This window comes from Dermacentor albipictus, chromosome 5, assembly GCF_038994185.2.
Source record: "Dermacentor albipictus isolate Rhodes 1998 colony chromosome 5, USDA_Dalb.pri_finalv2, whole genome shotgun sequence".
In the NCBI taxonomy this organism is placed as follows: Eukaryota; Metazoa; Arthropoda; class Arachnida; order Ixodida; family Ixodidae; genus Dermacentor; species Dermacentor albipictus.
The window spans coordinates 63,605,674-63,632,842 of NC_091825.1; the positions used below are offsets into that span (position 1 = coordinate 63,605,674).

The following is a 27,169-nucleotide window of genomic DNA, read 5'->3' on the forward strand; positions in this document are numbered from 1 at the left end:
GTAGGCGCATACAGATACATTCTCACTAGCGGCAAAAACGCACGTGGCACGCCGCGGGTAGCAGAAAGCGTGCGGCAAGAAAGAGGCAACCTGCAACTTTTTCCCGATGAGAAGCGAATGGGTCTTGGAGATGGATCTCTCGCGCCAGGCCGCTTGCCGCCGGCTGTATTGCGGCTGATCTCAGCTGCAATACAGCCGATTCGTGCACGTAGCGCGGAAGCGCTACGTGCACGAAACTTCTTTGCTATCAGCACAGCAGCAGCCGAGCACGAAACTGGCTGTACGCGAATTTTCATGCAAAATAAATCGGAAGGCACGAGCCTGTAATTTGGCCGGCTAGGTTACCTGACCTTTCTCCACTCGATTTCTTTCTTTGGGGTTATGTGAAAGATCGTGCTTACACGATCGAGACGGACGTCGTAGTTCAAGACAAGAATACCGGATGTCAGCCGTAGTATTTCGGCGTCGGTCATCGAGAAAGCCTCTGAAAACGTGACAAAGTGGACTTAATACTGCGTAGCTGCGAAAGGAGACCTATTCGAACACGTCCCCTACCTTGGCTGGTGTTCAAAGGAGCTTACGAGCTCATAGATAGGGGCACACTGAAATTCTATGTTTTTCTTTTTTTTTCTGCATTGATTTTCAGTTTTTGTGTGTGTGTGTGTGCAGACATCCAGATTGCCAAATCGGCTCATTTAGAAGTGGAGGAAGTGGAAGAGACACGCTGCTCACTTCCCGATCTATTTATTTCGCTTTCATTCTTTGACACGAACCTGCTTTTGCAGCACGCATACACATTCATGAAAACTAAAGCGGTCACTTTAATTGGGCTTTTGTCCGAAGCAAGTTTCTGGCACGAAATATAGCTTCGCGCGCATTCTTTCGATGCGCTGCGAGAAAGCCGGGATATTGAAACATTCTATGCCAATCACATTGCTTTTCGCATATCGTGCGTGGTCAGAGCGACACTTCGGCTGCTTAATCAAGGGGCTTTTGTTATCAATCTGCCTTTAGAGACGGATAAGTGTGACGTAGAGAAAAAAGAATAGCTGCAAAGCCGTGAAACTTGCTGTTGGTGCTCCTTCCGTACCATTATCAAGGTGATGCGCTCTCTCTTCGCGTTTGCGACAGGCAAAGCAGTTGCTTTCAATCAGCTTATTTGACAGCGCTGTGTAATGATACGGGTGGGAGCGCACTCACGTAGTATTTTTCGTACTTCGTGAGGTTTCCTTGCCACTGGGAATTGTACGCAATTATTACGTCGCTGAAAACACCGCAGGTAGATGTGATTTTGGGATGCCTACAAATGCCTCATTGACACTTTGAAAATTAGTGCAGTACTCATTGAGTAAGATAATTGCACTTACCGAATTATATCTCATTAACGAAAGAATTACTGACAGCTACTCCACTGTACTGGAAAAAGTATGCACTAGGTTTTCTAAATGCTAAATGAGGTAAAGCCGGAGTCACTCGAAATAAGAATCAACAGCACCCATGCGAAGCAGCTCTTATATTCGGACTCACTGAAGAAGAAAAAGAGAAGCTGCAGTTTCGCCGGAAAAGCGAAGCAGTATTAGTGATAGCCAAGTATGCGACAATTACAGTAAGGAAGATTACACCACCGAGAGGACTCAGACTGTCTCCTACTATGAGGTCTTGTAGACGTTCACAGTACTTCAGCGCTCATTTCTATGCGAGGTCACACAAAATTTCTTCAAGTGCAAGATATATTTGTTTCCCTCCGAAGTGCCTTTGATTATATTAACAACCAACTGGTTAATCGGTGGGCGATATTCTGCGATTCGAAGGCTGCCTTACAATGTCTTCTGTTATCTCTTCGTCGCGGGTCCAGTCAACAACTCGTGTCGGAGATACGAGAAATGCACCATCATATGATCGCGAAAGGTCACGACGTCGTGTTTCAGTGGCTGCCTGGCCATTGCGGTATCTCCGGCAACGACCTCTCTGACGAAGCTCCTACGAAAGCACACGAAGGAGCAACCCTTGTTTCTGTACTTTTATCGCGGACTGACGCAGTTCAACACTTAAGCAAGCTAGCGCACCATATGACATTATAGAAGTGGCACACACCTGCATTACTCAACATCGATTGCATTCCCTGGATCCATCTATGCAAATGCGGCTGTCACAAAGGCTTCCGCGTAATGAAGAAACAACGCTCGCTCTGCCGCTGGCACTTGGGCGTCGCATTCACCAATGCATATACTTTTTTTATTGGAATGGCTGATAGCACCGAATGCAATGCCTGCGGTGACGATGAAACTATAGGACATCTACTGTGCTACTGCCCATCTTTTGAAAATGAAAGACATGACCTCTGCACAGCTCTCAATCAGTTAGAAAGAAAGCCATTCACCTTGAACAAGATCTTGGGACCATGGCCTCGCTTATCAAAGTTACAGAAGACCAGAAAAGCGCTGCTGCGTTATTTGAAAGCTACCGGATTGAGTCAGCGTCTGTGATCCAGACTGAGTGACCGAATGATATCCCCAGTTGGCTTTCTCTTTAATTCCGTCGGTCTCCTCTTCTCATTCACCAGTGTAGAGTAGCCAACCGGGCTCAGACCGGGCTAACCTCCCTACCTTTCATTCTTCATTTGCTCTCTATTTCTCTCTCTCTCTCTCTCTATGGTGTTTGGCGGGCCCCAGCACGCCTACCCCACCCACCCCCACCCCCCGCGCCGGGAAAATGAAAACTCTCCGCCCATGGTTCGACCACGTGACCACGGCCACCCATGTGGTAACGTCCAAGTTGTGATAACCCAATAGTGAAGCTAGAATGAAAGTGTAGGCGTGCCGACTGTTTGATTTCTTGTCTTGATACATCAGCTCATTCATATGAGGGCGTCACCAGAGCTCGCGGTTATCCCGAACTTTGACAAACTCGGGCCTTCTTGCATAGCAGCCTTGTATGGCAATACTCAGTGATAGCAGTGCTCACTCACGGACCACAACATCGAGGAACTCTACACGCCAGTCAGTTCCTAGGTGATAACGACAAACGTACCATTCTTAGCGGGGTCTTCACTCCCTTGGACCGCGGAGTTTTCGGTATCCTACTGTAGGCTTTGGGAGGCGTCGCTGTTCGCTTAGGCTAGGCGCCCACTTTCCACGACGAGGTTCCCTGGAAGCTTGCACTTCTGCAAACAGTAAATCATGCCTTTTCACGCAATTCACCGAAACCAAGATGAACAAAAGAAAATTGTTTGCACCACGTTCAATTCAAGCATGAAGCACTTGCCACGGTGCCCTAATGGTTCTAACGTTGCGGCGCCGAGCTCGGGGTCGCGGTTTAAATATCCGCCGCCTTTCGATGGGAGTCTCGTAATCTGATCGTCGTTTTCGCATGTAAAACCCCATAAATTAATTTTGGTTGAAACCTGAAGCAATCTTTTTTGAACCGCTTTCTTGGGATTCCAGGCACTTCCAGACACCGCCATCCTCTCAGGAACCACCTTCTTCGCCATGCACAGGGCGTTGCCGTTGACCTGTACACTTTGACGTTTCTTATATTCCGTAATCCACGTAAAGACGACACCACTGTCTGTAGAGCCTGCCCAGCAAGCAAAATCAAACGCACGTGTCAAGTGCTGAAGTTGCTCTACAATCCGTTAGCTACCGCGTCCTGCTGCCTTCTGCAGATTGCCGCCAGGCTTTGTGATATAAAAGACATTGGGGTGGGTCAAAGTGTCTTTTTCTTCCCATTTTATTTTCTTTCTTTATAGAGGATGAGACCTGTAAATGGGCTGGCGGCCTGTCGACGTGAGTTTGGAAATTTGTGGTTAATTAGTGTAATTGTGTTAGTTCTGAAAAGTCACTCTGCGCCAGATAATCCCGTGAGCACCTTTTCGAGCTTAGTGTTGCGGTCATGGGCGTGACGAATTCTTTTTCCGAACGAACTATCCTGTTTATAGTGCTCTTTGGCAAGATGGTGGCGGCATAATGCATGATAATGGTGACGCTGCCATCACATCCCTAACAAACCCCATTAAAACAATAAAGAAACGAAAGGTACTGTTAGAAAACACTTTCCTAACCTAAATCTGGCAAGTTAGTATAAGTTGTACTTAAATTTTTCAAGGTATCATTGATTGCACCAAAACACGCTCACAATACTTTGGCGTTCAAGTAGCTTGGGCTGTTTGGGTGCAAAAGGCACGATACAGCGATTCCACGAGAAATGCCCCGACTAGCAAATGAACAGCTTGTTTTCTACTCGGCAGAATCTCCTCTCTATTTCCAGAGCACACACTTTACGTAATCGCTTTCTGGTATCTGCCTCTTTTATGCGAAGCATATTACGAGAGCTCAACCCAGCTCCTCAGGCGCGGCGGTGTCGCCATGAAATCACGTGACACCGTGACGTCACGACAGAGGAGAAGTGGCTTTGGCTCAACTCTTGCAAGACGGGCTGGGTGGGAATCGAACCAGGGTCTCCGGAGTGTGGGACGGAGACGCTACCACTGAGCCACGAGTATGAAGCCTCGAAGCGGTACAAAAGCGCCTCTAGTGAATGCGGTGTTGCCTTAGAAACGAGCTGTTTCTAAGGCGTGCGTCTCTTGCTCAGGCGCACATTTCGTTGCCGCGCCGAACGCTGCTTTGCTCGACGCTCACCGCGTCCAATGCGGGGCGCGTAGTCGCTGCCCTGTAGCCCATTGTCTTACACCCGTTGGCGGGTCGACGGGAACGCTGTCGCGTTCCACTCTTGAAGGCGAAGCAGTAATGCATGAGTTGTTTCTTCGTCTAGCCGAACCAAATATAGCCAAGCAACAGCAGTTCACCAGGCTAAACAGTGGTTCAACAACTAAAATAAAGGCTAGTATGCTTCGCATCCTGGGCTTAACCTTACCTAAGCCACAGCCATTTTTTACTATTAATTTCACGCGCAGCAGCAACACCTGACATTGAATGTCTTGCGCTAATGTTCCCGACCATGGTGCGTCTGTGTTGCGTCATTCCACTTGGTCGGTCTACCAAATGGAATTATGGAAGACAGCAAGGCTTCGATCCCATAAGTGCGTTCCTTCGTTCTCAGTTTCACTAGCACTATATTTTGCAAATTAAACCTTGCAGTTGCGAGTCAACACTTGTGCTATCATCTTGCAGTACAAACAGCGCAACCCGATAGCGGCATGAAATGTGAACATGCGTAGCCGGGTGGTGCAAGTATACATTCACCATCTTCACTTGAAGGCTGGCAGCGCGGAAGCTGTGCGCGTACGGCCAAAAGTAATATCGTTGTGGTGCAAGCCTGAAATTGCAAGGACCAGAAATTCGGCAACCTTTTGGGTAAGCTACCTTGCATAGCATGGACATGGCATGGGGCCAGAGTCTACTTCGTCTAACGGCGCATATGAACGCGATGTAGGAGGGACATACCGAAAATAAGAGTTTCGCCATTTATTTTCACATGGAAACTTTATTGCAAAATAAATACCCCATGGCATCATGAACTATACACCTTCCACTATTTTTGCACATAGTGGACGCCGATATTCAGACATTTGTCGTAGCGTGCATTAAGTTTGAAGAAATCATTGTTTCTCGGTGCCCTGCTATGGAAGGCCTGACGCATAAGCTCTTCCCCATAGCCAATCCGTAGGGCGCTCATGGATGACGGACACACTAGTCCCAAGTGCCCGTTCATATCGGATAACAGACGCACTTCCATTGGTGGCCAAGTTATCAGGAGATGACAGTCTGCCATGGTCATTTGTACTCGAATAACCTGGGACATGTCGGTATGCTGCTACTCTCTTCTTTGGCGCTCTGTGCATGCGTCATTCCTCCTCCACTGACGCTCCTTCCATCTGACCAGCCACAGGCGTGGACTCTCATGGTGATTGTTTCACAGGGTGCACCATCTTCCATATCCAAAAAAAAAATGACGGAGCTTACTTTCGGAAAGTCCCTCGTAATGCCCATTACATACTCTCATGATTTCGCAAAGACTCCGGCCTCCTATATAATTTTCCTAGTAGTAGCTCAAGCAATCAATGTTCAGGAAAAGCATCTGTGTTTCTCGTATAATGAAATTTCACTGACTAGTTCCTGCCTTTAACATTACCAATCACATTGATGTCCATAGTGCGCATATAAAAATATTCTCTTGCATCTAATTTTGTTGCACTCACCTATATAATCGTGTCTTTGCTGCTCCTATGCGTTCCCTAGCTGAGTGCTTACATGAAGAAAACCTCTTTAGAACATGTTAATAACTGAATGCAAAATGCTTGAAAGCAAGTTTTTGAGCACTATTATAAAATTTACTACCCAACGAGCCCTTCGTCATGCGAATGACGAAGGGCTCGCATACCATACTCAAAATTTATTGAAAAAGCCGGGGAAAGTTTTTTTTTTTCATGACATCCTGTCAATTTTAAGAACTTAAGCAGCTAGACTTCACTAGTGCAATTGTTGGACTGTTAGAAGGCATTACAATGTCCTCAAAGTGGCATACTCAGGACATCCTCAGATGTTCTTATGCTGTCTGGGATCGTATTTTAGAAGGAATCTGGCATAAACAAGTCGAATACGAGGCTTTCTTCTCGCGATAGTGTTTCGCCACTTCTTTCTGGCAGGGTCTCGACAAACAAGCAAAGGGGTAGATATGCGTATTATTCTGATTAAATACATTTTTGTAAGGTGTTCCCGGATTCCGATGCTCATTACAGCAATGCTTCGACAAGTTGTAACTCCCTGTATGCTCAAGCAAGTAACTTGTCACGAAAGCGCAAGCGTCGAAACGCACTCTTCGTGCTCACTAAAGTTGATGCAGCTTCCACTGCTCGTTCTCATTAAAACTTGCTGCTGTGGAACAATTATGACAGCGCTCACTCGATTCGAAATCTCACCTTTCGCGTGCAATTTCCTGCCAGGTTTGATAGTACAGAGACATTGCCCCAATCCACTCCAAAGCTCATTTTTCTGGCCTTGAGTCACCTACATTTTCTCATCCTTGCTCCTGTACTACCTCCAGTCAAAAATGGCTGTGGTATGTTAGTGCCGCAGAAATAAATCCCAGATTAGGAATACCAGATTTGGGGGTTGGTACAATAGAGTTCACCTACCTATCTTTTTATCTGCTGGCTATTCTCTTACATCATTTGAAGCCGTTCAGCAGTAGGATTGTCGGCCAGCTATAGCGGCATTAAATGCTGTCACGGCGGCATAACTCGGCATTGCGGTTATTCTGCAGATATGGCGAATGTGTGCCTTGGAAGGAAGAAAGTGACCAGAGTTGTTGGAATAAGGAACGATTCAACATTCAGCATTCCCTATATGGACATCTATACAAATCGATGAATTTCCTATAGTAGAATGCGGCCGCTGTAGCCATAGTTAAGGAGTGCACCGCCACATTTTCTGTTCAACATTCAACATTGCCTTTATGAACATCTATACGGCTGCAAGCCAGGGAGACCAATTTTACGCATGAGAGAGAAGGTAAGGGGAGAGGTTTGAAATAGTAGTTGAGAAAGACCTGCCGACCACGCCGTAACTGTAGAGTGCGCGGATGATGCCTGAAAATTGGCCAGTAGTGTGTGGATACGGAATACTGACCAAGGTACCGTTCAAGACAAAGACCAGCCCCTGTGCATTGTGATGGCCACAGGGGCCACCACAGGGGCCTTTGGAAGGAAAGCACTGCACGGGCCTGATAGCTTTGCTTGCATAAACAAGTTAGAGAACGCGACGGGAGCTCGGAAGAAACGCATAAAGCGACTCATTCTGCTGCGCCTCCAACGTTGCGCGTGCAAGTCCTGCTACGTCACGTATGTACATTAGGCACGCTGTCAACCCTGACGGGCTCCAAAATTTTCCATGAAAACGTCCACTGTTTTCACGTCAGGTGCTGTCGAGGTACCAATCGTATACAGATTTGCAGCCTCACATTAAGTATTCAACTAGAATTACGTGTAGCGCGACGCGGGGACAAGGAATTAACGTCGATGTCGCTATAGCACGCGCTACTTTTCATTCCAATCTGGCAGACCAATAAGACAACCGTGGCCACCTGCTACAAATAGGTCTTTGCAACCTGTGACGTCAGGCGAAGCCAGCATCGGCAGCAAGGTGTCGTTAATTCCAAAGGCGACCACGCACAACTTACGGCTCCCAGCAGACGCCTCCTTCTGCTCCCGGTCGCGTCACTTGTTTTCGGTAACCCAGTGTCACTTAAGACGCGGTACCGCTGCTCGCTTCGGTTTTACCGGTCTTTCCACGGCTGTTCCTGAAGAGCAAAACAGAGCAAAAAGAACAGATGTAATAATTAAGAAATGACGAACTACGCGGGCATGTGGGCAACTAATATGCCAACGCGCGGCAGACTCCATTGCAAGAAAGTCATGGTGGCTTAGTGTGTTTCTTAGTAAGGCCTCATAAACAGTGCAAATTATTAATAACATCATTTGTGTTCAGGAATGACCGTTTTTTGATAATATGAACTTAAACGCCAAAATCAATGAATTTATTGGTTGCGGCCATTACGAGAAAAAAATATTAATACTAACGCAAAGAGGCATAGCGAACATCGCAGTAAGCCATGCATGCTGACATCCGCACAGTCATCTTTAGCAGCAAAACTCAGTTTATTGAACTGTAATAAGTAGTCATAATAAAATGTAATGTTCAATATACCCAAAGCTTCACTTACGTCTCGGGTACATTTCTTGTCATCACGCGCAACAACTGACAGAATTATTACTGCTAGGAAAACGTCTACATTTCTTAACAGGTTCGATGAACTGGTAATGAAACGTGTGAAACATTTTGGACACCTAAAGACCTTGCTGAAAAAACTGGTTGCCTCTCTTTCTGTGTTGACATTATTCACGAGCTGACTGGGCTCATTTCGGGGCACTGAAGCACGCCATGTGCAAAGTGCTGTCAAGCAACTTCATGAAGCGCGCTCACTGGCCCCCACCATAAACTTCTTTCCGTTTTAAACCAATTGGCTTAACAAAACTTTTCATTCACATCAACTTAGCCAAGGCCAAATTTCAGTTTACGACTCACTTGGCACTTCACGAAGGCAGTCAAAATTGCTCTTCTTTTGCGTATCTTTTCGATGCCTACGAATAAAAATTATGTACTGCAGCGTGCTTCATGCTGAGTAGAATTTCCGCATCTTTACGGCTAAAGAAAGTATGGAAGTGCAGGTTTACAAAGGCCAGCTAATCTTATATTTACCTGCCTGATGGCTACCTACACCCATAATCAGGCATATCGCAGTGTAGGAAAAGTTATTGTGCATTTTTCGTTTAATTACCTTTCCCATATTTAAAGACTGTCGAAGACATATTGTGGAACAACTTGTGCTATGACAGACTCGCATTGCTTGTTTAAGCGAACGTGTTGAACGCGCGTGCCGTTCGTTACTGGAAAGTACTGGGCTCGCAGCGTTGAAGAAAGGAAACGCATCAAGGCAGATGACGATTATTGTTGTGTGGCAGAAAGGGCACTCCAAAGGGTGTAAGCAGTTCTTAGAGTGCACATGCAAAAACAGTAACAACGATCACTACAAGCTGAAGTAACGCAAGCGAAATGTGCAGTGGACAATCTCTTAATGTTCCGTTTCGGAAGAAACAAGGTTCGGCAGAAGAGAGCGCTGTCTTCGATTGACACGATATCATCAGGAAGGTGATTGCAGTCGTTCGTTGTGTGTGGAATAAATCGATATAAAAACCTGTTTGTTTGAGAAAATGTGCCGCTTACTTTATGACGGTGATCAACTCGAAATTACAGATTAGGTGCTAGAATGAACTCACTACTAAGGACACGATGAATAAATACAAATGAGCATAAGCGAAAAGCCTTTCTGCCCAGTGATAAAGATGGTAGAGACAAGTTGCTTTTCATAAAAGTTATGCTAAAGTACGATTGCAGTTTGAGTGAATGAAACGAGTGGAATTATTCTGAACCATTTCAAGCGAATTAAGAAGAGTAGCATTTTATTGGGCGCCAAATAGTAGCAGCGTATTCCAACTTAGATCGAACTAGCATACGATTTGCGTTATTGATTATGGAGTCGATATGACATTAACAGGATAAGTCAGATGACATAGTTACACCTAAATAACGGTAGGATGAAACTTGTTCTGGCTGGACGTGGTTAAGCATATATGCAGGCACACACACGTCGCGTCTTCTAACAGTCATCAGCCTGCATTTCTTGTGGTTTAGTTCCATGAGCCAGTTTTTACACAAAGCGGAGATATTATTTACATCAGTCTGTAGAATTTCCTGGTCTTTATCACTAATCTCGCGATACAGTACACAGTCATCGGCGCATAGGTGAACTGAAGATGACGCACAATCGGGCAAGTCAATGTATATGGCAAAGTAATGAACTGAAACTGGGCCCTGCGGAGGTCCTGATGCTACGTCAAGGTTGAATCGTGACCGTTGGCAGAAACATGCTGTCTGCGTTTGATTAGGAAGTATTCAAGCCAGGTAAGCTTATTATGGTTAAGGTTCAAAGAGGAAAGTTTCTGCATAAGCAGCACATGAATAACCTTATCAAAAGCGTTCGGGAAGTCTAGAAAGGCGCAATCGATTCTGGAATTCCCTCTTCCCAATCTTCCAATCAGAAGGGAAGGTACCATGATCAAGCGACTGTTGAAATACTTTAGCAAAAAACAAAGATGAGTAATGTTTGGTCTGTTTTAGAAATTGGAGTTGGTACTGTCAGTTCCACAAGACGAAGAAAGCTTTAGCGAATCTTAAGTGTGCTATTCCTGAGTGCTCCAACATGATAGGGAACATCAAAGGTAATCATGATGTGACATATATTTAACACAATCAACTGGATAGAGTAAAAAAATTGTCCGAAAGAACACTTAAAAACTGAGGCGCATTGTTCGGGAGGTATAGGTTCATCTTCAGAATAATTAAGAGAAATAACACTGATTTCCGTCACATTTACGATTCTCCAAAATACTTTAGGATTACCTAATAAGAGGGCTGGGACAGCTTTAGTACAGTAATAATATTTGGCGGGACAGAGTGCTGCACAGTACTCGATATCAACGTTGCGATATGCTTCCGAGTGATTTCCTGTTGTTCGTAACTTTGGTGAACGAAACAAACGCTTTTTTTGTTACTGGAAAGTCGCTTGAGCTCTTCGCTAAACGAAGCTGACGTTTTATCGCACTGAATGCGTGTCATTGGAACGTATGCACTGATAAGCTGCGCGACTTTATTCCGAAATAGAACCCAGTTTTCTTCGGCATTCCGTGTATCAAAATCAATGAAAGTATGCATCAAAATGTGCGCACAGTTCCTGATTAATAATATCGAAATTTGCTTTCTTGTAGTCTCGGATAAATGTCTTTTGTTTCGTGTGTCGGTAAAAAGAATTGTTAACATCGAAACGAAGCAGCGAATGGTCGCTGAAACCAGGCAAGTACGAGAGTGTTGAGATGTGGGTGTGTAGGCAAAATAAGGTATAATGTACTGATGTTCCTGTTGCAATTCTGGTAGGCTTCGTGACTACCTGCATGATATGCACACATGTCTAAGAAATGCTGACAGTGTGACGAGAATGGGTTAAGTAGTGGAAGTCCATCCGACCACCTGATGTTCGGAAAATTAATTCTCAAAGAAGAATGATTGGTGAGGAAGGATATCGGCTCACAATAGCATTTACGACATCATGCAAGTCATCAACGAAACTTGACATGGCATTGGAAGGGGGGGAGGGGAGGGGGGCATAGCAGGCTTCTAATACGATTCGACTATATTTTTTTTATGCTTTAGCAAAATCAATCAAAATTTGCGAGCCTGACGAGTGGCAAACGAGAAATCTTCGGTTACAGATAACTTACAGGACCCGAGTTTCGAGCGCTGAAAGAGGATGTTTCGTCGAGTTTTCAAGTAAAGGCTGACAATGAGCGGTCTGCACTTATTTTCCTGATGGGGTCCACCTAAGCGGCTTGTGCTCGTTCACTTCCTTCTGAGCTTAAATCGCTATCAGTGTGTTGTGTCAGAAGGCCGATAATCTTTTCGTCACTATTGCTCCATTATTCGTTGTTATGAGTTACACTGAAGAAAAGGTTCTTGCGGCGAGACCCATCAACCTCACTTAGGCGAAAGTTGTTGTTCTGTCACGTTATATCGCAAATAGATTTCTGCGCGACATGAACAGCATGTTCAATACGGTCAATGGTACCGTGTTCTGGCTTCAACTTTTAGAAGCCTTTCAGCCATCAAGGAACACTTATCTACTAGCGATTTATGTGCCTCCTTGACTTCGCTGACGGCGGTCAACAGATCCATCCCCCTTGAGTTAGACTGCTCGTCTGGCATTTGAAGTCATTGAAAACCTATAGGATTGAGAGTTGTCAAGGACAGGATTGGCTTCAATGTCACCACAGCAAAGCAATTGGCACATTACGAAAAAGCATTCGTCACTCAAATCGCACAACACTTGGGGGCACGGGAGTAGAAGACATCGATTGCTAGAACATTCAGAGTAGAGGCGAGTGGCATTACAGACCTGTATGAAGTGAAATGAACGAATGTCAGCCATGTTGGCTGTCGCACCACTCTTGTGCCCGCCGAAGCCGGACTCTAGTGCGGGGCCACTTATAAGTTCGGATGGAGCTGCTGTTCTTCTCGATGGAGCTGTGCCAGTTTGCCAGAGGTTCTAACAACTATTTCTCCGGAAAACCACCGAACATTCTCCATAAGGAAGCACTATGACAGCCATTTCCAAAAATGGAAGCGTCTAGCTCACTGCCACCTACCTGAAAAGCTGGTTCTCGTCTCCTGCCACGGCACATCTCTCCGGCTTCCAGAGACTTTGCTGATCGCTTCCGTGCTGCCCGGCTTTTATGACGGTCTTGGTGCACATGCTTTGATAGGGATGAGAAAAAGCACGAAACTCATTTGGCGCTTTCGAAACTCTTTCACTAACGAGGTGATAGATATCCACTATACATATACATTAAGGGATAAGTAGAGTATTCTCCTGGGGGTTGTTGCTAAAGTAAAGCCGCATGTTCAGGATACACGAGTTTTCTTGAACATTGCCCGCCGTACAATGTCCACACTGAACACTGCATGCAACAGACAACGTGATCATTTTTTTCCTTCAGGCTACACAGATTTCAAAGGATTCCCAATCCAAAATCGCAGTGTTTCTTGCGCGGTCATGTGACGTCCACTACAGCATTCCTTTCATCAGTGGACCCTTTCCACGCGAAAATACTGTGAAGTAGCATTTTCTTTTGCCCTTCTGCGTGATTTTACAACTATCGACTAATTCTAACCAGCCCTCAAACCTGGGCTGCCTTTGTAAGGTGCTTCAAACCAGATCATTGAACAAGCCTCGGTGGCTGCCGAGCTCTTTTGTGTGAGTGGCAAACTTATGTCCTGACAAATCGCACCTATAGCCGACGAGCACTGTAGGAAACCAGAGGCTTGCAATGTTTGACTGACTAGATTCCTAAATTCTGACATGGAAGTGACGATCAAGAACACGTGAGCAGGACACGAAGCAGCGAACCCCGTATTTTAACAGCGCATGCGCAGTGGTTTATCGTGGGCCTGGTTAGACGGCGCAGCATTTACCTAACGCAACGCGTTCCACTGATCGTCGTGATAATAAAGAACAAGGGTGCTATAACGTAAAGCTATTCCAAACTTTGCTACTCCAATTCTGCAATCAGCCCTCCGCGATTAATCAAAATTTTTGTGCTTCTGCCACTTCGCCTGTCTGTCACGCGACATCACGAAAACCGCGATAGCTCTCCATCAGATATGACGTCTACATACTGATTATGCATGGCTGGACCAAACAAAAGAAAAATAGTTATTCCTCGCTTGACACCTTTTCGCCATTAACCCACGGCTATTGTTCAAAAGTTTTCAGGCTGTACCCACTTAACCTGCCTGCCATGCGACGTCACAAAACCACCAAAACTCACCGCGCCAAAATGACGTGTACGCGTTAAAGATGCAATAATATGCCGAACAAAAGAATTCTTTTTTCTGAATAGCCGCAGGCTGCCCAATTCCGAACGAGAAAAGATGGCTGCCGCTGATCGCTCAGGCACTGGCTACTCGCACCTGTGAGAAACTTGGGTTTATTAGCGCATAATAAAACCTTTTGCTAAAACGTTTTCGAGCACTTTCGGCACGTTTACGACCTCGCTCTGCCAACTCTTTGCTGAGGATCCGTTTTAGCGGCATTCTTAACCTTCCGTTGCACGGCGCCGCGATTTTAAACCAAGCACCGCAAGCTGAGTAAGGGAAAGCGGACCAATCGTAGGCGCCGGCACCACCCTCTTCATTTGGTTATCTATGTTCAGTGCGCTGGCACGGCTCCATCTAAACCCTCTCCACTTGATCCTGCTCTTCGCCTCCTAGCAGCCAATTACAAACGAAAAACTGCTCAATCTAGTCAATGTTATTCGTTTTGAAAGCAAAATGACCTCCTATATAATCTAAGAGGGCGTTTGATTGGGCTGTTGATCCAACGCTGCAGGTCACCGCCCAATCCTTGCATCAGCGGTTACGCAAATTTGACGTCAGGAGATTGGAATAAAAACACACGGGAATAGTCTTGCATTATAGGGCCCCAGGAGTTTTGCACGTAGCCACAAGGAAGACACGCGACGGCTTTTCGCACCGAATATCATCCGTTTCTCCTATTGACGGCGCAGGTGCCTAGAGAATCGTGGGACAAAAAAAAAATTGCACCGAACAGCCGCTTTGTGACCAAGATGTCGCTAGACTGCGACGCTACCAAGTCTACTAGAGGCACGGCTCCAAGCATGACAATGGCAAACTCACTGCAAACTTTTCTTTACCTGGCATTGGCGTCAGCCTGGTGCGCCGTTCTGCGCTGATTTTCTGCGTTGAAGTTTTGCGCTGCTCACTCCGGTATTGCCCGATCGTCTCAACGACCTTTGAACCAAGGAGTGAAACACCAGAAAGCAAAAAACGGTCAAGGTCACAATATTTACAACTAACGCGACGACTCCTTATTGAATGCAACATTCGTAAAGAAAAAAAAATGTATAGGACTACTACGCCAGTAGGTACGACTACACGCTGCCACCGCACAAGTTTGTTAGAGGAAAGGAAGGCGTCCAGACACGGACACAAGAAGAGAGAGACGGACAACACAGGGCGTTTATGTTGTCCCCTCTCCTTTGCCTAATGTGTGTGTCTGCACGGCAAACTTAAAAATCGAAGCTTTCACGCCTAACTTTCCTTGACACAACCAACCAGCTCAACTTTCCCTCTGCACATAAAGATACGTTCACACCAGCGGCAACAACGCGCCAGTCATGCCGCACACGGCAGAAAGCGTGCGGCGAAAGAGGGAAGTGGCAAATTGTTCCTGCCGAGAAGCGAATGGGTTTTACAGACATCTTTCGCGCCAGGACGCTCTCCGCCGGTCGAGGAGACCAATGAGGAGCGGCCGACTCATTCGCGTGGCAAAATGCTGCAAGGAAATGGACTTATCTCAACATCGCTGCTCCCAGCCTAAATCAATACAGCCGATAGCGAACCACTTGCTTGCCGCATCGACCGAGACGCCCACAATTGTGGCCATACCATTGACGGTGTGCTCTCCTAGCCTGCGGCATGTTGCGCGCGATTTTGCCGCTATAGTGTGGACCTTAAGGCTCGTTGTGCACCGAAAACGTCGAGGCCAGTTCTCCCCTAGCTTAAACAAGAATATTCGCTTCATTTCCCCAGATTTTTTTATAAAATGCTGTTCAGTTTGCCAGTATAGCTTTTGGTGTTATGAATATATGCCGCAATTTTTGTGTTTAATTGATTTCTACGCTCGACATTAAATTATAAGATTTTTACCAAATTAACTCAAGCTGGAATGAAGTCGAGTAGGCTTCCAAATTTTGACATCCTTGTAGAACTTCCACAAACCTAAAGGTTCATCATTGCGATTGTCATTGATTATACAAGGTAATAATTTTCGAAGTATTTCGGATTTTTTTTTCAAAAGCGGCTGTGGCAGATTCGAACAGGCAGACATTACTAGCACAAGAAATCGAAACTATAATTAATTACTATAATAATTACTATAAGGCTATAATTACTTAATTACTATAAGGCTCGTATTGGAATATGACCAGCCCTGGTAACCTTAGTGGCTGTGGTTTTGGGCTACTAAGCACGAGGTCGCGAGATCGAATCCCGGCCATGACGGCCGCATTTCAATGAGGGCGAAATTCGAAAACACACGTGTACTTAGATTTCGGTGCGCGTTAAAGAACCCCAAGTGGTCCAAATTTCCGAGTCCCCCATGCACTACGGCGTGCATCATAATCAGATGGTGGTTCTGGCGCATAAAACTGCATAATTTTCTTTAAATATTGCTACATATGGATCGTAGCCGGTGGGCTTGCAAGACGTATCAACTTGAAATCAATTTCAAGGTTGCGACCAGTTTGGAGAAGTTATATCCCAATACGTGGAACAGAATACATGAGTGTCCCAGTTACATTCGTGCTTCAGTGCATCAAAGAGCGTTTTGTAAGTGGAACAATAGTGTATATTACGCAGGTTTCAAGGCGCATATCTCCAAACAGGCGCCATTCTGAAAATTACAATTCTGGAAATATTGAAATTCTCGAATTGGTATATGTGCGTTGAGTAATTGAAAAGATAACGCATTCTTGTTAATTAGATTAATATGTGTCTGCATTCATCATTCAAGTGATGTCCGCCTCTTTCAGTACTATAGCTCCAGGACCAGAATTATGTTATCTGCAATGGGCGATTTCTCCAAAGAAATTCTACAGCAATTAGAAAAATCATCACCATGTATGTTCACCATCCACACTTGTTGGAATTCTCGCGTCCCGAGCCCTCGGATGCTGTTCAGGATGGACAGAGTTTCTCGCTCGTCTCGAGCTTGTTCGACGGGCAGTCAGCGAACCAAGACAGCACGAAAAACGCGCAATCACCAAACAACAAAGTGTCGACATAAAACCGCGCATGCCAACGTGAGCTTCCCTGCACAGGCCGCTTCGTTTCAAACACAGAAGACTGGGCAGTGTGACGAGGAAGCGCCGTTCATTTCTATCAACTCAATATCACAATAGCCGAATGCCGTCACTTTATATATTCACCCTGTGCGCGTCATAAGCGTGTGTCCTCTTTACCATATGTCTATATCGAACATTTCCTCGCGATGATAAACACAATAAATTCCAAATTATCTTGAAGTACATCCTGTGCACATATTCCACATATCGAGATGCTTAGAAATTACCACACGTGCGCATAAAAAATACCTAAGAAGCGTTAGAAGGGAAGCTTTTCCTTGGGAACGTTGCCAGGTTTTCGTGACGTGGGTGCTGCGTGGCAGTTCCCTAGCCGAATGGGCCAACCAATCACAGTGTAGGACGCGCGCAAAATCGCTACTGAGTTCCTTGTACCCACACCAGGGGGCACTCACCTCCACACGCGAAGTAATGAGCTACGAAGGGAAACTCATCAGTTTACAAGCGAGATCAGGACACCTTAGCGCACGCACTTATAAAGCGAAATATAAGAAGGACTAGAGAAGCATGTGCTTGCTGCGGTAAAGCTAAAGAAACGACGGAGCATGTTTATTAGAATGTGAACATATCTGTCATGCGAGGTCGATTTAGGCACCTCTGTCCTCTTTGAAGCACTTAGGTTCAGCAAGGGCAGAGGAAAAGCTAAACACGCCTGCAATAGAAATTCGTATGAGGCGATTGGAAGATTGTTGAAAGCAAAGTAGGGAAAGTTTACAATAGCAGCTCAGAAACTTTGGTTATGAGAGTTCATGACGATCTTTTTTCCTTTTTTTTTCTTAGCATAGCTAGGACATTAGGCAATATAATAAGAACGTGGTGACGCTACCCACCACCCCGTCCCAAAGGGGACGCTCATAGCTTCCATCCATCCAACCCATGGTGGCTACTATGTTGTGTCGGACGGACGTGTTTTCCGAGGGCTCCGTGCACCGACGGGAGAGAAAATAAACTTTAACCCATTATTGCCGCTTGTTGCATATCTGCAACACGCAGTTACGCACCATGCCGTTGGTGAGGATCGTATTGTATCGTTAAAATCTTAGCCGCTTGGTGGCCGAAAGTTGTCGAATCTGCCCTTCGCAAAATGGCGGCACCCACGTCGTGCGCGAGCTCCACGAACAAGGTATTGTAAAGGTTTTTATGAAACGTTAAGTGAACTTGCGCTGCTTTTTTCAGTTGATGTATGTAGTGAACACTCTAGAAACTGGTCTAGAACGTAAAAGCTTGCTTGCCGCTTGCTCTGTTCTAGAAGATATTTTTTTGCACGTGGTGTGTTGCAAATGAGGAACGTTGGGCAGAAAATGCCAGAATTTCAGGTGTTGCAGATATCCAACATTGTTTTTCTGGACGAAATGTGTTGTCTGTATTGTGACGTGCATTTATGTGACTACCGGTAAGGTCTCTGCCTTGACATTGGTTTGCTCAATTTGCTTTCTTAACGATTTTTCAGGCATCCGCCATTTCAACTTCATTGTTCTATTCCCTTCCAAAAGAGGCCGAAACATTCTGTTCGTGCAGACCTACTTGATGTAATCGACACTAATGAGAATGATTTTTCTGCTGATGAGAGAAGTGAAGATGAAGTGCCTCGACACAGCAGGGACGAAGAACGGGCCGACTCAACTGAAGCTGACGAGACAGGCAGAAGTTCCAAGCACGACAGATTTTCCTGCAAGGGATGCGAAATCAAGTAACGCGAAGAAGCGGTACACATGGCTGACAAGAAGCAGCGAGTTTCGAGAACGACTTTGCGCTGCCATCTACAGAGCCGCTGAGCGCTAAGCAACATATTGACTGGTTTGTTTCCCGATCCATGTTGAAAGCTGTCGTGTATGCGAGCAAGAAGAACTACTTTCAGAACCATGGAACCCCCCTAGACCTCACTGTTCAGGAATTGACATCTATGCAGGGGATGTTCCTAAGGATGAGACTTGTAAACATGCACATGGTTCGTGCTTAGTGGAAAAGTGGAAGCAGATATGAATTAATGGCCCGGGTTATGTCTCGAAACAGGTTTGACAAAATAACAAGTCACTTGCATTTCTTTGATGATGAAGTGGCCACTGAAAAAATTAAAGTTCCTCCATGGCTCACTTCTTTTCGTAGCAACACGATTAGCATACCCCAAGAAAAAAAATCAGCAGTGGACGAAGCCTTGATCCGTTTCCGTGGGCGTTGTTACATTTCACATTGCATGCCTAATAACCTAAAGACAAATGGGGCCTGAAAGTTTGGGCGCGTTCTGGAGAATCAAGCCTGTGCTACGATTTTGATGCGTACCAACGCTGCAACAAAGGTTTTTATAGCTACCACTACGGCTACCACCTTGGTTTAAGAGCTGGTGCGCTTCAGTTGTGTTCGAGCCTTGCCAAGCGAGACGACAATCTAGTTGTCGCTGACAACTTGTTTACTGGCCCGCACCTGGTAGAAAAACTCAGCAAAATGGGACATTGGCACCGTCCGCAAAAAAGACTCAAGTGCGGCAAGCTAATGGATGACGAAGTGCTCATAAAGCGAGGTCGGGGTGCCTGTGATACGTCAGTTGCCTCCTGTGATCAAAAGACGATGGTGGGCGTGAAGTGATATGACAATCGCTCTGTAACTCTCCTTTTCAATTGGATTGGCACCAGCCTGGTTACCTCCGTGAAACGATGGACTAGGAAGAAAAAACAAGCATCCCTGCCCATAACAGATCGATGGGTGGCGTGGACGTGCTTGACCAAATGTGGTTCTCAAATCGTTTTCCCATCAGGTCAATACGCTGGTAGATGTATTGATTTTGGCATACGCTGAAAACGGCTGCTGTTAATGCATGGCTCATGCAGAAGAGAATCCTTCGGCAGCAAGGATCGTCACCCACACCCTTCAGAGAATTCCTCTCCGAGCTCACTACAAGTCTTATCTTGCACAAAAAGTGATCACCAGGGCGCACTTCAACTGAGAACGTCCCACCACTCAGGAGAGTGTGATTAAATGTACCTCGCCACGGCAGAACAGACAGCAAGCAACACTGGCCCACATGGAATACACGGCGGAACCGCTGCAAGGCATGCCCAGGGGGGTACACGTATGTCTCTTGTTCGAAGTGTCAGGTGATGCTTTGTTTGAACAGGGATCGCAACTGTTTTGTAAGTTACTACCAGTAGGCTGCACACAGGCCTACATATGCTTTGTATTGTTTTAGATGTGATATGCGCCAAAAGGGAGGGTGCTAATAAAAAAAGTTTCATCACTTGGCTAGGCCTGTCTTCTACATTACTTCCCTGTGTTGCGTACATGCAAAACTCCATAATTAATCCACAGACAATACTTTCCAATTTTTTATTGAATATTGCTCCTCCCAATGAGCCTAAGCACACGAGGAAGAATTTCTTTAAAATTTGGAATAGTGCTTTATATACTGAAAATTAATGGGTTAATGAAAACTTGTCCCTCAGTTTTCCTTAGGGTTGGGAAAGGGGGAGAACGGGATTAACGCCGTGCCATACCACCCTCCTTCGAAGATGATGACAGTGGTGGTGCTTCAGGTGACGGCTCGAAGTGGCGGCATTACCAGCTTGCCAGATGGCGCAAAGCGACGAAGTGTGTACCGCTTTGTGTGTGTGTTTGTGTGTGTGTGTGTGTGTGTTTGCGTGTGTGTTTGCGTGTGTGCGTGCGTGTGTGCATGTTTGCGTGTGTGCATGTTTGCGTGTGTGCATGTGTGCGTGTGAGCGTGCGTGCGTGCGTGCGTGCGTGCGTGCGTGCGTGCGTGCGTGCGTGCGTGCGTGTGAGCGTGCGTGCGTGCGGAGGCGGCATTGCATTAAACCTCTCCACAATGCCTGAAAGTCTCTGTGCGGGCATTCAATAAACACAAACTCGTGCCTCGACAATTTTCGCACTCCCACAAAGCTTCACTGTACATAGATTCCAACTTGTTGCATATGCGGCATTTTTCTTATAAACTTGCTTTCGCACGTAGTGCACTGGGTGGAATGATAAACAAATGGCAAAAGGCACCGACGGTCTGATCACGTGACTTCTTTTTGGCTACCCATGAGATAACGTCCAAGCTGTGGTAACCCAAGAGTGAATCTAGATCAGCCAATAAAATTTGAGACGTGCCGAGGGTTTAATTTCATGTCTGGATACCAACAGCTCATTCATATATGAGGGCGTCGCCAGAGCTCACGCTGATCCCGAACTATGGCAAACTCGGGCCTTCTTGCATAGCACCCCTGTTGTGCAATACGCTGTGACAGCAGTGCTCACTTATGTAGCGGAACATCGAGGAATTCTACGCGCCAGTCAGTTCCTAGGCACTCGCGACAAACGCACCATTCTCAGCAGGCTCCTCATCTCCACTGGACCATGGAGTCTTCGGTACCCCACTGTAGGCTTTGGGCGGCGTCGCGGTTCGCTTAGGCTAGCGGGTGGAAGTATCCGTCCGGCGACGAGAACGACCGGCCAACGGGCGTTGGAAGCCTGACACTCTGAAACAGTAAACAGTGCACATTTACGAAACTCCCTGAAACCTACCTGAACAAAACAGTTGTTTACAAAAGGTTCAATTCAAGCATTTAAGTTTCTCTACGCTGAAACCCGAGGCAACTTTCTGAAACGCTTTGTTAGAATTCCAGACACCATCACCCATTTAGTTATATAGTGGTTGATATGTTCTAGTCAACGATCAAGCACAAGAATTTTTGAAATGGTGCAGCAATAGCAAATATACAGACGTTTGACAAACAAGTGCCCAGCAATTGCTCTTTCTCGCTCTCCTTCAGTGCCCTTCAAGTTCGCGCCCCCTTCCCCCTTTCCACATACGTTCGTCAACTTTACGGAGCTCAGCGAATGCTACGGGCTGCGTCAGCACATTAGGGGAGGTATTCTGTGAGAGTCCATCGAGTGGACTGCCCAATACGACGGCCTACTCAGGCCAATTGCTTTCTTGTCGTACCACTGTGTTTTAAATTTGCTGCATTCAAAATTATATCCGTTCGCTGCGTAACTAAGACCAGTATTGTTATTACGCACGTCACCCAAATGGATGTTTTAGACACAACCTATATACTTGCCATGCAGTTTTATACGTGTTCATGGGCCGTTTTACTGCGAGTGAGTAAATGAGAGTAATAATACTACTGTCAATCGACTCAAGCGTCGAAGTGCATTTAGCCGAAGTAGAGTTTATGCTCCATGAAATGGTTATTATAATTTTTTTGCAGGAAATCTTCCACTCTTTGGCAACAACGAAATATTTTGTGTGAGCTAATTCTCTTTCTTGTATTATTACAGTTCTCCTTCAGGTTTATCGAATGATTTCCGCTGTAGTGCATAAAAATTATCTTCCTAGGTTTTGAAATAACGGCGGAAATATATCAAAATTGATATTTTTAGATAACTGAATGGAAATTTAGAAACAGCTTCATTACACGCTTACAAATGCAGAAAATTGCCGATTTCTAAAGCCCGACATTTTCACACAAAACACGCAAGACAGTGAACGTTCTTCAGAAAGAAGCGCAAATTCTAACAAAAAACAAACTATCGGCTCTTTCTTTCGAAATGTTTGCTTCCGCTGTTCTGCAAAACATTTGTGGCACGAATCAAAGGAAATTGGTTGGGCTGTCGAGACAATTGAATGGAAAGTAAAAACACAGCTTGCTTGCACGCTTGCACTTGCAGAAAATGATGCCGCAATCCGCGATGAAAATAAGCTTCAAGAGCATTAACGTGTAAGCCCACAACATTGCTACGAGCCATAAGCATATAATTTATGCGAATGCACGATCTATGCACATTTCCCATGCTAGATGCTGGTGGCGTACCCGGACATTAGCGCCGAATTACCCTCTGGAGCTGTGAGCAAAAAAAAGTCCTGCGCAACCTAATGAATTGGAATTAAGTGTTGCGCCCCACTGACAGAAATTGACACGAGCAGGAAGGAAAGAAACAGCGCTCCTCCTGCGTCCCTATAGCTCTGTGCCCTCCGTTGTTTTCGCGCTGAATAATAAGCATGCGTTACTCCTCATCGCAATATGGATGAGCGACAAGCTTACAACGCCATCAAAGTCCACACCACAGCCGGCCATAGCCAACTCTGACAATTAGATTTTTCTAGCATGTGACATCAGGCGAACCGCAGCCCCGGCTGCGAAGTCTCGTTAGCGTCAAAGGTGGCCACGAACGACTTACGGCCCTCGGCAGGGCAGCAGCTTCCTGATGCCGGTCGTGTCGCCAGTCTTCGGCACCCTGATGTCGCGTCCTACGGCATCGCTGCTTGCTTCTGTCTTGCCTCGGCCTTGCCTGAAAATAAAATTGAGCAAGGCCTCTAGTCATTTTATTTATCTATTTGGTGTAATATTGCACGCAATAATCCAAGCACGAGACGGCGCAAAAAAGAAAACACGCATGTTAAAAAATCGAAAAGTATTAACGCAATAGCGTTGAGGGCGCCGTGTCGCTGAAGATGCGGCGTCGGTATTCCGCGTCCAGCGTCGACCATCTTTACGCAAAAATTCATTCCGATGAAGGCACATTCTATCCGGCACTAAAGTTGTCCGTGTATAACTGATGTAGCTCATACCGTGTCTTCCGTTCTTTACAAAGCTATTCCTCGGAATTTTGAGGATGGTTGCCCACAAACAAATGTCATGAAACAAAACATCGACAGTGCAAGCCGTTTATGTTGTCAGACCGAAATATCATGGGTGCGAAACGATAACAGAAGATAGGCGCACGAAAGAGGCCGCGTTTATACCAGAAAGCTCACCCTTCGAGAATATATTTCGCCGTCAGCGTTTCCCGGTAAACATTATAGTTACATAAGCTGCAGTTGTCTGGAAGAGTGAGATTCAGTCGGCGACATTTGAATTCTATCGCGCTCCACTCTTAAAGGCGAAGCTTAAGCGTCCTCCAAATTTTTACGTACGAAGGGCGAAGTTGATCGTGATCAATTACACTCTCCAATCGTACGTTGGAATAATGAATATTTATATTAGTTCCTGCGAATACAGGCTTGACGGGATGACTCCGTGACGTCAGGCTTTACCAGTGTGTTTCTCCAAGTAATCGTAAGGTTTTATTCCCAGTTTACCAAATTGAAGAGAAGCTTAGAAATTCACACCTGCTGTATTTGTCCTTCGAAAAAGGGGTTCAAGTTCGGCCAATTGTAAGGTCGACGAAGGTGAGTCAATGCGGTTGAAACGTTTGTAAATGTAGCGGGCAGCTAATCTCAATTTATTCTTCAACTTTTTCAGCGTTTGCTTTAGTAGAAGGGTCCCAAACAACAGTGTTGTATTCCTGAGGGGGTTTGATAAAAGTTTTGTATGTCATCAATCTTAGGAAGGGGGAATATTCGCCCAACTTATGCTTCAGAAGATACAATGTTTTTTTCTGGCTGTAGAGGATATGTTATTTAAATGGGTAGACAACTTAAGGCCGAAAGCTCATGTCAGTACTAAATATTTACGTCCTCAATCTCTTCAAGTGGCTTGCTTTTTTACATGGTAGGCATAGGGAAGTTTGCAGCGTTTATTAGTGATGCATGTGTGCGCAGTTTTCTGAAGGTTAATTGCCATTTCCCATTTAGCACACCATTCTGCCAATTTCTTTAAAGTGTCTTTTAAGGTGATTTGCACAGAGAAAGAATTGACGTGCGTAAATACGATGCATTCATCTGCGAATAACTTCAAAGATACAGACGGCTCCGCGACGTCCACAGTGTCAATATAAATGTTGAACAAAAGTGGTCCCAAAAGAGGTCCCTGCGGAACGCCTGAGCGTACATTTAAAAACCGCGAACAAGGTCCGTAAACGAAAAGGTACTAGTTACGGTGAGATGGATATGCTTCAACCCAGTTGATAATATTCGAGGGCAAAACAATTTCTTTCATTTTTAATGTTAACTTTGAATGCGCCAACCCTATCAAATGCCTTCCAGTAATCTAGCAGTATGACAAATGTGGCAAGTAACAAAAATCACGAAAATTTTTAAAAAATTTCACAATGACAAATGTCATTTATCCCTTTAAAGGTCGCATATCACGATGGCCTCTTGATAAAAATTTCACTGCGTGGCGCTGCAGACTTCAGTGAGAGAGGACAAGAGTTGTCAGGTGGCCCTTTTTGCTTATTGTGGTCAGCCCGCGTAATCACGGACTATTAAGCGTCAATTCTACAGACTGTCAGGATTGGGGGCTCAATCCCATCGCTTGTGGTCCTTTGCCAAGATTGGAGTACGGCATGAATTCGAAGGTAGCTGGCCCATGCCGTCGTCCAACTTATTTACGCTGAGATCGTTGATGAAGTGAAGAACCGTTTCTCATCGAGAACGAGGAAAAAGGTTTATTTACAGAAATTAAATCAGTCTAACATGACTGCTTGAGAAAAAGAGCAACAGTCCAACATGACTGCATGAGAGAAGTGACTCAGTCTAACATGACTGCTCAAGAGAAGTGTCCTCAGCATTCGCACAACCACAGTTTTTATACACTCGATCCGCCGGCCATACGAGGCGGCGACTGTTCGTTTACTCATCACCAACTCGCCGCTGCTCTGCAGATCAGTTTACAGACACAAAGACACACACATTGCGAAGCCCAAACGACGGCGTTGAAGGGGTGCCGTTCCGGGAACTATCGGTGCCGATCGAGGGTCGCTCGTTGTTTTGCGTCATGCCGAAGCGTGAGAAGCCCCAAAATACGTCGTTCCCGCGGCAGCTTGTCCAGGCGTGTCAAATCAGTTCCACGTTGGGGAACTCCGAAACCATTGTTCACACACCGAACTCGTCCCGTCACAATGTCGATGGGGCTGGAGGAAGGAAGCGGGTTTTCAGCACAAAGGCCGCTTCTTCGAACGCCTCCTAGCTGCAGTGACGGAGAGGGTGCGGAATGCGCGTCTTGCACCCCTTGTTGTAATCGGGTGGCAAGGTGGCAATCTTGCTTAGCGGCTCGCCATTCTTAACAGCGCCTCCATGGCCCGAAAAATCTCGACTGTCTAGCGCTGACAACCGCTAGGCAGGAAGAGAACGGCTGCTGGTCAGGGGGGGATTGATGTCTTGGCTCGCAGCGACCACTTGTGCATTGATGTCACCGCCCCAAAACATCCAACAAAGACAGGCAACTGCAAAATGAACCCCACAACACGGCTCTGCGCCGAGATGACGTGCATTGGCTCTCACTTTAGACTCGCTAGGCTTCAAAAAAACAACAACAACATAAGTGCAGAAACAAAAAAAATGCTGCATTTCGCTACGCCAATTTCTGAAGCAAATTCCTGCTGACACATTCAGCAATCATGGAGGGAATCCTGCTAAATGAGAGGGGATCTTCTTCGCTTAATAAAATTAACACTAGTAACCCTAAAATTTAGGCGGGACCCCCAAACGCAGTATTCAAATTAGCCTGCTCAAACCATCCGCATTGCTATGCAACTTTCCCTTCTATTATCTAACGGAGAAGTTATACTCTTGGAGAGTGAGGCTCCATCGGAGCAAGCGGCCGTTTTTGTGTGAGATTTGATTGAGCCACGTCAGAGGACAGTGGTCGGTCTCGAAGATGAACTTCGCTCCGTACAAGTAACACCACAACTTCTGGGCGGCCCAAACCAAACAAGCGCATTCCTTCTCTGAAGCGCTGTAGGCTTCCTCTCTTACATTTAGTTTACGGCTGGCGTAGAGGATAGGATGCTCCTCGTTATCGTCGCCGACTTGACTAAGTACCACGCCCATACCTCTATCGCTTGCGTCGCACAGAACTATGAATTCCTTTGTGTAGTCTGGTGCGCGAAGCACAGGGCGAGAAACCAATAGCGTTTTCAAACTTTGGAAAGCGTTCTCTTTGTCCTTATCCCAGTGTACGTTACTCGGTGCTCCCTTTCGGAGGGCGTCTGTTAATGGACTTGCCAATTGCGAGTAATTCGGAATGTACCGTTGATAGTACCCCACAAGTCCAAAAAATGAACGAAGGTCCGTTTTCGTGCGCGGCTGAGAAAACTCTCCAATCGTAGTTATTTTCAGCTCAGCCGGCCGTCTCATGTCCTGACCGACAACATGGCCCAGATAAGTAACTTGCGAACAACCAAACCTACACTTTTCCGCTTCCATCGTTAAGTCGACTTTAA

The 27,169-nt window shown here is 45.9% G+C and overlaps 1 protein-coding gene across 2 annotated transcripts in view; it reads right to left on the reverse strand.

Annotated features, from left to right (window-relative positions):
* The window catches only part of LOC135912364 (uncharacterized), a 337,983-nt gene that overhangs the window by 159,886 nt on the left and 150,928 nt on the right, over window positions 1–27,169 (reverse strand). For both annotated transcript variants that reach the window (XM_070538422.1, XM_070538423.1), the window contains exons 36-41: window positions 23,243–23,353; window positions 21,383–21,537; window positions 14,840–14,936; window positions 12,773–12,880; window positions 8,137–8,256; window positions 3,031–3,163 (exon numbers count right to left, since the gene is read on the reverse strand). The gene's annotated coding sequence lies outside the window, so the exon portion shown is untranslated. The remainder of the gene's footprint in view (window positions 1–3,030; window positions 3,164–8,136; window positions 8,257–12,772; window positions 12,881–14,839; window positions 14,937–21,382; window positions 21,538–23,242; window positions 23,354–27,169) is intronic.